Here is a 12,240-nt window from a genome sequence, read left to right as displayed (position 1 = left end):
TAACATCCCTATTGATGATCCTAGCTCCTCACTCATCTTACATCTCTAACCTCCTCTCATGGCCTTTCACAGCTTACTAACTCATATACATGAAGACATGAATATGCTGATCCTGATATTCTCCTGGCTCTGCTCAGTGCATGATTTTACTAACTCTCCTCTACCACTCTCTGACCACAACCTTCTTTAATTCTCCATCAAGAACTGTTACCCCAGTCTGGACACCACCACTGACCACTCTTATAGGAATATATGTGCTTTTAATACCCAGAAACTTGTGAAGGATTAGCCTCAATCTCCTCCCTTTAATGTCTTGACTCTGCTCTGAAACATTATAATGAAATACTGCCCAGGATGAAGCTGCACCTCCTACACATAGAACAACTCAGCAAGGATGGCGCCATCCCTGGCACATGGTGCAAACACATTTTTTTCAGCAATGCTCCAGGTGCGCCGAATGTCTCTGGAGAAAATCCAATCTTTCCAAAAATTTCATCCATTATAAGTTCATGCTTAAAACATACACCTATGCCCTTCACCTCTCCAAACAAGTTTACTTCAACATCCTCATCACTTCGCTATCCAATAATCCTAAACTACTCAACTCATTGACAATTTTCATTCCATCTTCAGTCCTGGCCTTAACAGCCAACCTCAGCACTGACCAAGAAAAAATTGACCATAACTGACAGTAAATTTTCTCCCAATACCCTAATATCATGCATTCTCTTCCCTCCTTCAGTTCATATAGCTCACTTTGTGGTCTTTTTACCGGTCATGAAAGAAGAGGTTACCCGGCTCCTTGCATCTTATCGCCCTACTACTTGCACCAGTGACCCTGTTTCTTCACATCTCCTTCAGTCCCTTTCTCCAGCTGTCACCACTCACCTTACTAAAATATTTAACCTCTCTCATCGGTTATCTTTCCCTCCTCTTTCAAACATGCCACCATACACCAAACACTAAAAAAATAATCCCTCAGCCAAAACTGAGCTTCTAACTATAGACCTGTCTCTAATCTTCCCTTCATTTATAAAAGTCAGGAACATTTGGTCCACTACTGTCTAATACGCAATCTCTCAGATAACGTTCTTTTTGACTCTTTACAATCCAATTTCTGCTCTTTAAACTCTACTGAAACTGCCCTTGCTAAAGTCTCTAATGAACTACTAACAGCTAAATCTAATAGTCACTACTCCTGCTAATTCTCCTGGATCTCTCTGCAGTATTTAACTCTGTTGATCACCCGCTTCTCTACACTATGCTCTGCTCTATCGGACTCCAGGATACTGGTCTCTCTTGGTTTTCCTCCTACCTCTCTGACTGCTCCTTCATTGTACCTTTTCCTGGCTCCTTTTCCTCTTTCTTTAGGGTGCCTCTGGGTTTAGTTCTAGGTCCTCTCCTCTTCTCCGTACATACTGTCCATCAAACCATCTGTAGATTCGGGTTTCAGTACCATCTGTATACTGATGACACTCAATTATACACATTGTTTCCTGATATAACCCCGTCATTACTACAAAATACCAGTGCTGTCATTCTGCTGTCTCTAACATCATGCCCTCCCTCTATCTAAAATTGAATCAGGTAAAAAATGAACTTCTTTTGTTTCCTTCCTCAGTGAACCTTCCCAAGCCCAATATTGCCATTTCAGTGTGTGGTTCAACCATTACTCCCCAGCAACATGTCTGCTATCTTGAGGTCATATTTGATTCAGATCTTTCATTCACCCCCTAAATCTGATCACGCGCTTGCTCATGTCACCTATGTAAGGATATAGCAGGCACGTAGGATGCAGTAACGGAATGTAGTCAGAGCAAGGGTTATCAGAGAATTTAATTCTACAGTGGAGAAGTAGAGGGAAATTTTCTGAATACAAATTGCTCCAACTTGTAACACAGTAGTAAAACAAGTAACTGAGACAATACGTTCAGAGGAAATAGACTTATCAATCCGACGCAGTCCTTAGTGTATTCCTGGGTGCAAATGGTGGTGCCAAGGCAATGGCGCTGTGGAAATTCGGCATTGTCCTGGAGAGGATGGCGTCTTGGGTCCTGTTGTGGGCGATGTTTCCTTGTGGTCCTGATGCCGGCTTTGGGTCCGAAGGAGAAGGAATGCACAAGGCAATGTCTCTGTCCTGCACGGCGGTTTAACCTATGTGGGGTCTGTTTAGAAGCTTAACAGGATAAAGTTCACAATGGGTGGTATGACTCTCTGGTCTGCGTTGGCACGAGGCTATGTGCCATACACGGGCCCTTTGTCTCACTGTCAGCGGTGTCAATGGTGCCAGCGGTGTCAGAGATATCGGTACATGGCTCTGACAACAGTCTCCGTTTATCGCCCTCTGGCCTCCAAGTCTTAGGCCTGCTCTCTCACGATACTCTGCGGTAGGAGCACCTACACAGACCTCTTGCGCACTGAACGTACCCTGTTATGATCCGGTGACCTTGGAGCCGCATGGAACTTTCTCTGAGTCGGTGGAAACTGTACTGACCGCAAATCCTGAACTTAACACCGCAACTAGAAGTAGCTGTGGGGTGTGCCTAACAAATCCTAGACACCTCGACACAGCCGGAGGACTAAATATCCCTATAGAAGGAAATAGGAATTCTACCTTGCCTCAGAGCAGAACCCCAAAGGATAGGCAGCCCCCCACAAATATTGACTGTGAGTAGTAGAGGAAAAGACACACGCAGGCAGGAAACAGGATTTAGCAAAAGAAGCCACTCTAGCTAAAATAGGAAAGGATAGGGCAGAATACTAAGCGGTCAGTATTAAAACCCTTCCAAAAATATCCACAGCAGAAGATACAAAAAATTCCACCATCTAACTAAAGATGTGGAGCGTGTATCTGCAACTCCAGAGAATCCAACAAGACTGAGAAAACACTGACACAATCTAAGCTGGACAAGAGAAAACACATGAATAGCACAGAATTATTAAGCACACAGCATGTGTGCCACAGCAACAAAAAGCAGACACTTATCTTTGCTGAACTGGCAGCAAGGCAGGAGGAACCAGACAAAGATTCAAAACCTTCCTGAACAATGGACAACTGGCAAGGACTAATGAATCCTGCACACCTAAATATCCCAGTCAGAACTGCAATCAGCAGATACACCTGACCAAGACTGCGACTCAGGGACAACTGCATTCCCACCTACAACCACTGGAGGGATCCCAAAAGCAGAATTCACAACAGTACCCGCCATAACTGTCAGATTATTCGCATGCTGCAAATCCCTCAGATTAGCCATGCCCCTTTTCACAACTGCCGGGAACAGTCCAGGGCGTTAAGCTTTCTCTCCTGCAACATAGATGACAGCCCCAACAGTTCCAGACCTGTCACAGAGGAAGCACCCCTAGCTATGTTCTTCTCCTTACACCTACATCTCAAAAATATCTCTAAAATTCAACATTTTCTTACCTTTGACTCTCTTACTGGTTTACTTATTCATTTTTGTCTTAACTACTGCAATTCTCTACTAACCGGTCTCCCTCTTACTAAACTGTCCTCTCTCCAATCTGTGCTGAGGGCACCAGACAGGATCATATTCCTTTACAACCGCTACACCGATGTCTCTACACTGTGCCAGTCATTGCACTGGCTGCCAATCCGCTTCAGAGTTCAATATAAACTTATCACTCTTACCCACAAAGACCTCCACAGTTCTGCACCACCCTACATCTCCTCACTCAACGGTCTATCACCTTACCCTTGCCCTCCTTTCCGCTAATGACCTAAGACTAACATCCTCAACAATCCAAACCATCCACTCCCATCTTCAAGACTTTTCTCGAGCTGTGCCACTTATCTGAAATGTACTACCCAGGACAATTCTATTAATTCCCAATACGCAAAATTTTTTAGTGTTCTCTAAAAAGACACTTCTTTGGATTTACTTATGGCCTCACTTCACTTATGCAGCTATTCCAGTTTTGCCCTTTCAACATTTTTTGCAAATCTGGAATCTCCATGCACTTAATAGCTCTTTGCATGTGTATTTATATATTTACCAGGTGGTGACTGGTTCATGCAGTGCTGTTTGAATACCCTAATTATTATATTGATGACTGGGCCGTACAATACAAGCACTTTTTAACATTTACCTTTCATGTCTCCCCTCTTTTCTCATCGATTAGTTTGCGAACAGGACCCTCTCTCCTCTTCGCATCTGTTGAATTATCTGTTTACTCTGTTACACTGGGGGAAATAAGTAGGTTAATTTTAACATTGAGAGATAGAATATCAAAAATAAAACCAGAAAATCACATTATATAAATTATATAAATTTATTTGCTTTTTGCAGTGAGAAATAAGTATTTGATCCCCTACCAACCATTAAGAGTTCTGGCTTCTACAGACCAGTTAGACCCTCCTAAGTAAGTAAGATGCTGGGTGAGAAGGAGACAACTGTTGGTGCAATAGTAAGAAAATGGAAGAAATACAAGATAACTGTCAATCGACATCGATATGGGGCACTATGCAAAATCTCACCTCGTGGGGTATCCTTTATAATGAGGAAGGTGAAAGACCAGCTTAAAACTTCACGGGGGAATGTGTTAATGATGCCAAGGCAGCTGGAACCACAGTCACCAAGAAAACCATTGGTAACACATTATTACACCTTAAAGGTTTAAAATCCTGCGGTGCCCGCAAGGTCCCACTGCTAAAAAAGGCACATGTGCAAGCCCATCTTAAGATTTCCATTGAACACCTGGATAATTCTTCGAATGATAGGGAGAAGGTCAGATGAGACAAATTAAGGTCTTTGGGATTTACTGAATTTGCAGTGTTTGGAAGAAAATAAAGGCTTCCTATGACCCAAAGAACACTGTCCCCACTGTCAAGCATGGAGGTAGAAACATTATGTTTTGGGGGTATTTCTCTGCTAATGGCACAGGACTACTTCACCACATCAATGGGAGAATGGATGAAGGCATGTATTGTAAAATCCTGAGTGACAACCTCATTCCCTCCGCCAGGACATTAAAAATGGGTGGTGGCTGGGTCTTCCAACAAGACAATGACCCAAAACATACAGCCAAGGCAACAAAGGAGTGGCTCCAAAAGAAGCACATTAAAGAGTAGCCTAGCCAGTGCCCAGACCTGAATCCCATAGAAAACCTATGGAGGAAGTTGAAGCTCTGAGTTGTCAAGCGACAGCCTCAAAATCTTATTGATTTAGAGATGATCTGCAAAGAGGAGTGGACTAAAATTCCTACTAACATGTGAGCAAACCTCATCAACTACAAAAAAGTCTGATTACTGTGCTTGCCAACAAGGGTTTTCCACCAAGTATTAAGTCTTGTTTGCCAGAGGGATCAAAATACTTATTTCTCACTGTAAAATGCAAATACATTTGCATAATTTATACAATGTGATTTTCTGGATTTTATTTTTTGATATTCTATCTATCAATGTTAAAATTAACCTATCCTTAAAATTATAGACTGTTCATGTCTTTGTCTGTGGGCAATCTTACATAATAAGAAGGGGCCAAATAATTATTTCCCCCACTTTATGTCTTCATTGTCTGTACAAAGGCCCTTTAAAATGTAAAGTGCTGCGGAATATGTTGGCACTATAGAAATAAATATTATTATTTCCATCCATCAGTCCAGTGTTGAACCCATTATGCCTCAAGTACAGTGGCTTACGAAAGTATTCACCCTCTTGGCTTTTAAACTATGTTGTTACATTACAACCTGTGTTTAAATATTTTTTTAATCTGATTTGTGTGTGATGAATCAGCACTAATTAGTCTAAGTTGGTGAAGCTAAGTGAAGTGAGAAATATAGGCATAAATTACATTTATGAGATTAAATAACTAAAAATTGGCATGTGCATAAGTATTCACCTTTTTGCTATGAAGCCCCTAGCAATTTCTGGTGCAAGCAATTACCTTAAGTCACATGCTTAGGGAAAGGAAGTCCACCTGTGTGCAATCTAAGTGTCACATAATCTGTCAGTACATACTTTTCTGAAAGGCCACAATGGCTGCAACACCATAAAGCAAGAAGCACCACTGTCCACTAACCAAACAACACCATGAAGACCAAGGAGATCTCCAAACAAATCAGGGACAAAGTTAAGAAGTACAAGTCAGGGTTGGGTTATAAAAAAAATCCCAATCTCTGATGATCCCCTGGAGCACCATCAAATCCATTATCAACAAATGGAATGAACACTAATATGCTCCACACAATTCTTCATATTTCAACCTTACACAGAATAATAATGAGTAATGAAACATGGTCTCTATACGAGTACATGGCGGTGGACATGGTGGTGGTGGCGTGCAAAGACCAAAATTCCAATGGGCATGTTTTAGCTGGTATTGTAAAGTGATATGGAAAATGCATTCTGCTATTTGGCTATCTATTTGGCATGAGGGAGGGACCTCTCGAAAGTAGGAGTGAGAGCCCTCCCAAATGTATGATACAGAGCCACCTGAAGTCCCTTACTAAACTCAGGTTTCACAGCACCTGCTGGCACTCTGCTAATTGTCAGCAAGGGCAGCATAATGACTGAAAATGCCCAAAATTCAAATGGGCATGTTTGAAATGGCATTGTGAAGGGATAAGGAATATGTATTCCAATATCTTGCTAACTATTTGGCATGAGGGAGAGGCCTCCCAAATGTAAGAGTGAAAGCCCTCACAAATGTTAAAGAAAAAAATAAAGCCAACCGCTCCATGTGAACCTATGCTAAAGGGGAGGTGTAATTTTTTTCTTAGTTTGTATTATATACATGTAATTATGAAGTATTTCCTTCATAATTGTTTCTTAGCATTTTCCCCTTTTACATTTTTTTTTGATTTGGTAGGTTTTTAAAAAAAAATCTGGAAAACCGGTGCAATAGTCTGACAACATTATTCCCAGATACCATATGTGAGTCAGAAGGCATGTAGGCATCTTCTCCATGCTTTTCCCATTTAGTTTTAGCTCTTTCCCATCAATTTCAGCTTTTTTCCCATACCCCAGACTAGTTTGTTGGGTTCAGCTGAAAAATATTTGGCTTTACCACTGACTTGCATTGGATTCATTATTCAGTACGAATACAAGGATATTAAAAATTATTTGTGCCAATTTTACAGAATCCGAATATTGCACTATTGGATCATCACTAGTAATTAGCGTTTGTCCATAAGTGATTGGTTCCTCTCTTATTTAAATACTTTTATCCAGACCTGATGTAGCATCCTATGACTAAGGCTATGTGCACACTTTGCAGATTCCACTGCGGATTTTTCCGCAGCAGAATTCCTAAATCCGCAGTGAAAACCCGTCGCGGTTTTTACTGCGGATTTATCGCGGTTTTTACTGCGGTTTCTTCTGCGGATTTTCATCTGCAGTTTTCTATTGGCGCAGGTGAAAATCCGCAGAAAAGAAGTGACATGCTGTGGAATGTAATCCGCAGCGTTTCCGCGCGGTTTTTTCTGCAGCATGTGCACTGCGTTTTTTGTTTCCCATAGGTTTACATTGTTCTGTAAACTCATGGGAAACTGCTGCGGATCCGCAGCGGTCAAATACGCTGCGGATCCACAGCAAAATCCGCAAAGTGTGAATATAGCCTAAGGGAGCCTGCATTGCGCCAGAAATGCATCAGCTTTTTATCCATTGTTTTAAATGTTTCCTAAGAAATTCTGTTTTTACATGGATGGTTAGACCGGATCAAATCCTCATTTTTACTGCTATGGATGTGCTCACCAGTGGGATCGGCACCCATCAGCGAAATTCCCACCTCAACTAATTCACAATACAACTTACAACTTACCTCCCTCCTTTAATCGTATTGGTTCATTCTCCTGTCCCTGATCTTTTGAGGATGGACAGTCAGGTATTGATTAAAAAACAGGTGCAAAAGCAATAATGAATCCGAGCCTTACTGTTAAAGTACATTAAAGTAGCTGTCCAGTCACAACATATTGAATACCTTTCCACAAGGATAGGTCATCATTATGAATGTCTGACAACCTGTGTGCCCACTGATCAGCTGTTATTTGCTTCAGTAGCGGCCGGATGTAAAACTGAGTGTAGCTGCAATGAATAGCACCTTTAAAAAAGTTTTGCCTGCTGCTGGGTAATGCAGAACAGCTCCTGTTCTTTTGAATAGGAGCTGATCTGCAGAACCCGGCAGCCGCAGCTAAACATTGAATGGTGCGGCTCTTTGCTCATCTGTTCAAAATGTCTACATCCTTTTTAAAGATTGGCCCATGGTCTGAAATAAAAAAAATTAGAAATAATGAACTAAACCCATGTCCCCCACTGGTCTAATTTTCTCTTCTGAATTTAGTTTCATATGACCAGGATTCTAAAAAGTCTCATCTAAATAGACCAGAGGTTCTGCATACTCTTCTCATGGGATCGCACCTCCAGAGATTGGAAAGATATCTCCTATCCTGGAGAAAGGAGAAAACATCCAAACTTAGCATAACCCTAGGAAAAATGCACTTTGATGTAGTACAGTGGAAAAAACTGTTCTGTTTTGCACACACTGTATTGTTTGACAAAATTCTCACATACACAGGGCCTAAATATTAACATGTACTCCACCCAAATAGGTTGTCACCACTGGTTCCACACTGCACTGCCTCTCACAGAATCTAAGTATCAGCATCTCATAGTGGGATGGAGCTGGTGTTAATAAACTACCTGACAGTGGCAGGTCTTGTAGGGGTCAAAAATTGTTGCGAGTTATTGTTGATTACTTTTCTAAATTGTGGCAGGCCACACCCAAGACTGGATGACAGTGTCCGTGGCACTGCCTTATGGATATTGAATATTAATGGCAGTCCAACCTTGGCGAGTCTTTCAAAGGCTGAGTGTTGGAAGAGTCGTGCCAGCTGTATGAGATGCGGAAGTCACACCCTACTCCATAAGACCACTAAGGCTACTTTCACACATCAGGTTTTTGCCATCAGGCTCAATCCGGCTAATATTGAAAAAAACTAATACGGTGAAAGATGCCGTCGGATCTGTTTTTTCCCTCATAGACTTGTATTAGCACCAGAGGGCCTCATATTTCATCCGTTTTTTGCCGGATTCAGCGAAAATAGTTTTTCCGGCGTCTGGAAAAAACATACACACTGACTGCGGCGAAAAACTGGACAGCGCCCCTACTGGCTTTTGATAGAATGGAAACCTATGGGCGCCAGATCCGTCAAATGACGGAATCTGGCGACGGGTTCCGTTTTTTTTAACTGTGCATGCTCCAATTTTTTGGGGATCCAATTAGCTGGATAAGGTAGTCAGATCCATCGAAAAAACGGATTAGTCACATCAGTTTTTCACAATCTGCGATGGATCTGTTTTTTCAGAATTCGCCGGATTGAGCCTGACGGCAAAAAATTGATATGTAGCCTTAATAGTAGTGTTGAGCGATACCTTCCGATATCGGAAAGTATCGGTATCGGTTTGGATCGGCCGATATTCAAAAAATATCGGATATCGCCGATACCGATACCCGATCCCAATGCAAGTCAATGGGACCAAAATATCGGAATTAAAATAAACCCTTTCTTTCCTTGTAGGTTCATTCTACATGAAGGAAAACAACTAAGAATAATGTAGGATGTATGGGGGAGGTGGCGGAGACATTAAAGGCAATGAGGATTAGTCCAATCAAATAGAATAGCATGATTTTTTTTTTTTTAAAGACGTTCGGATTGAAAAAGATATTGACTATGTAAATTTTTTTTATTTTGTCAGATATTGATGTTTCACTATTCCACGACCTTCCCCTTCTTTTTTTTCCTTTTCCCACACTTTCATCTTCATCATCATCAGCATCTTTGACATCAACTTCTTCACCTTATTCATCTTCTTCTTCATCTTCTACCTATTTTTTTTTTTTTATTACATTCTTCATATTCATTTTCTTCAACTATTATTATTCTTCCTATTCTACATATTCTTTTTATTCCACTGTTATTATTCTTCCTATTCTACTTCTTCATCATATTCTCATTTGTGACAGGCATTCCCGTAGTTGTTATCTATAAAAGTTGGAAGATTACACCTTCCGTTCTGCCAGTCACAAAAGTTACATTTGTCCGCGTTCAGTTTGGCCTGCAGCATCAGGCTTTATCCAGGGGCACCACGAGGAGGAACGGACTCACCCCCATACACTGCTTAGTCTTCTTCTGCATATAATTTAGATAATATCTTTTGCTCTGATATTAAGTCTTATGCTTAATGTTCTTCTGCTCTTTGTTCTGCAGCCTCTTGTTCTTCTGCTTCTCGGTCTTCCATGTTGTCGTCTCCAGGGTCGTCGTCTCCAGTGTCGTCATCTCCGCCGTCGTCGTCTCAGCCGTCGTCGTCTCCGCCGTCGTCGTCTCCGCCGTCGTCGTCGTCGTCATCGGGGTGGTCTTCCGGGTCGTCGTCATCGGGGTGGTCTTCCGGGTCGTCGACGTTAGGGTCTTCAACTTGGAAATGTAGCAGAAGGTACAAGAAGGCTGAGAAAATGCCAAGAACCAGCTGATGGAACTGGAACTCGGATGGCTACCCGAAGGTTCAAGAGCCTATGGAACTACCGAGGACCAGCTGACGTTACTGGAACCCGGTTACTAAGCAGGAGGTACCCGTGCTAAAAAGCACTACCAAGGACCGCCTGACGTTGGCGGAACTCGGATACCCAGAAGGAGGCACCTAAGCCAAAGGCTCTGCCCGGAACCAGCTGACGTTACTGGAACCAGGATGGGGAGCAGAAGGTACAAGAGCAAAAGACACTGCCGAGAACCAGCTGACGGTACTGGAACCCGGATGGGTAGCCGAAGGTCCAAGAGCCAATGGAACTACCAAGGACCAGCTGACGTTACTGGAACCCGGTTACTAAGCAGGAGGTACCCGTGCCTGAAAGCACTACCAAGGACCACCTGACGTTGGTGGAACTTGGATACCCAGAAGGAGGCACCTAAGCCAAAGGCTCTGCCCGGAACCAGCTGACGGTACTGGAACCAGGATGGGGAGCAGAAGGTACAAGAGCAAAAGACACTGCCGAGAACCAGCTGACGGTGCTGGAACCAGGTGGTGGACCCGAAGGCCCACAGGAGAGGAGAGAACAGCTAGGCCGCGAGGCAGCCGCAGTTACCGAACCCCAACAGTCCTACAGGGGGAGCTGGGCCTACTGGCACTACAGAACCAGCCTTGACTACCAGTTCACGCAGCCCACATAGGAAGCTCCTAAACTGGAGGCACCCTGGAGTTGGCTAACCCGACCGCACCACGACGAGGCAAGCATAGGTGTCTCAGTGAGCTTGACACAACCCGGAAACAGCTGACGGTGCTGAAACCAGGCTTGGCACGAGGGAGTACCTGTGACAAGAACACTGCCGAGAACCAGCTGGCGGTGCTGGAACCCGGATGCGTTGCCCCAGTGTGCAAGAGCCAATGGCACGACCGAGGACTAGCTGACGGTGCTGGAACCCGGTTACTAAGCTGTAGGTGCCCGCGCTTAAAAGCACTACCAAGGACCGCCTGGCGTTGGCGGAACTCGGATACCCAGGAGGAGGCACCTAAGCCAAAGGCTCGGCCCGGAACCAGCTGACGGTGCTGGAACCAGGTGGTGGACCCCAAGGCCCACAGGAGAGGAGAGAACAGCTAGGCCGCGAGGCAGCCGCAGTTACCGAACCCCAACAGTCCTACAGGGGGAGCTGGGCCTACTGGCACTACAAAACCAGCCTTGACTACCAGTTCACGCAGCCCACATAGGAAGCTCCTAAACTGGAGGCACCCTGGAGTTGGCTAACCCGACCGCACCACGACGAGGCAAGCATAGGTGTCTCAGTGAGCTTGACACAACCCGGAAACAGCTGACGGTGCTGAAACCAGGCTTGGCACGAGGGAGTACCTGTGACAAGAACACTGCAGAGAACCAGCTGGCGGTGCTGGAACCCGGATGCGTTGCCCCAGTGTGCAAGAGCCAATGGCACGACCGAGGACTAGCTGACGGTGCTGGAACCCGGTTACTAAGCTGTAGGTGCCCGCGCTTAAAAGCACTACCAAGGACCGCCTGGCGTTGGCGGAACTCGGATACCCAGGAGGAGGCACCTAAGCCAAAGGCTCGGCCCGGAAACAGCTGACGGTGCTGGAACCAGGTGGTGGACCCCAAGGCCCACAGGAGAGGAGAGAACAGCTAGGCCGCGAGGCAGCCGCAGTTACCGAACCCCAACAGTCCTACAGGGGGAGCTGGGCCTACTGGCACTACAGAACCAGCCTTGACTACCAGTTCACGC

The sequence above is a fragment of the Ranitomeya imitator genome, chromosome 1 (genome assembly GCF_032444005.1).
Source record: "Ranitomeya imitator isolate aRanImi1 chromosome 1, aRanImi1.pri, whole genome shotgun sequence".
NCBI classification, from domain to species: Eukaryota; Metazoa; Chordata; class Amphibia; order Anura; family Dendrobatidae; genus Ranitomeya; species Ranitomeya imitator.
The sequence above is the reverse complement of the archived record's forward strand: the minus strand, read 5'-3'. Positions refer to the sequence as shown.